Source organism: Nanorana parkeri, unplaced genomic scaffold (assembly GCF_000935625.1).
Source record: "Nanorana parkeri isolate BGI_ZX_2015 unplaced genomic scaffold, ASM93562v1 scaffold997, whole genome shotgun sequence".
NCBI lineage: Eukaryota > Metazoa > Chordata > Amphibia > Anura > Dicroglossidae > Nanorana > Nanorana parkeri.
In genome coordinates this window covers 107,793-108,114 of record NW_017307265.1, presented here as the reverse complement: position 1 = coordinate 108,114, position 322 = coordinate 107,793, and positions in this window count along the sequence as shown.

Genomic DNA, 322 nt, shown 5'->3' with positions numbered 1-322 from the left:
ATGCCGCGTGCAACATCTTTTCTGACCGCACCGGAACACAGGCATTGATGTGCCACGCGTTCTGGTGCGGGCGATCGCACTGCAGCCGGAGGGCTTGGCTGCTGTGCCATTGACTTTAATGCACCGCCACGCCCCCTCGCACCCCAAAACTAAGTGAGCCGGCCAGGAAGCGATCCAGTGCTTTCCGGCACCTAATCGGGGCCTGAACGCACAGGGGCTGATGTGAACTAGCCCTCAACTGGCTCTTAAATATTACAGAACATCCTTTCAAGTATCCCTGACCTGCACTTTCCTCATTAGCCTCAGTATGTTATGTTTTATT